Raw genomic sequence first — 505 nt, 5'->3', positions numbered from 1 at the left:
AGCTTCGGTTTTTTTAAAAAGCTCCACCTCGCTGAGCAGTTTTTCTCCAACTTTACTTGTCTTATAACAAGTTGTCCAAGTGCTTACGATTTTGCCAAAACCAATGTTTTTGCTCAAGGCCACCAGAACAGCCCCCCCATGCAGCGGGCTGACTGGAGCTTCCTATCCCTAAGGGGTAGGGGGAACCCAAAACAAAACAAAAAGAAAAGAGAAAGAAAGAAAAGGAAGTTGTGCAAATGACTTTTGGAAAGAATCATTTCCTTTTTTCATAAGCTGAATGGAGAAGTGCGCTGAAGTCGCCGGCAGAGTTCTCCTCCTCTACAGGCTGGGACTCCACGTGAGCAAAGAGAACGCGGAGAAAGTCGGCTTCATTTTCAGACTTGTCTTCCAGGAGACTCGCTTGCCCACAATAAAAATGGATTCTCCTAGCCCGCAACTCGCTTTTAAACCAGACCCAACAACCATTTTTATTAAGGGCAAGAGAGCAAGCCGGAGAGTCGACAGG

This window comes from Mus caroli, unplaced genomic scaffold (assembly GCF_978045245.1).
Source record: "Mus caroli unplaced genomic scaffold, Mus_caroli_1 scaffold_3, whole genome shotgun sequence".
Taxonomy (NCBI): Eukaryota; Metazoa; Chordata; class Mammalia; order Rodentia; family Muridae; genus Mus; species Mus caroli.
This window is presented reverse-complemented; position numbering follows the sequence as displayed.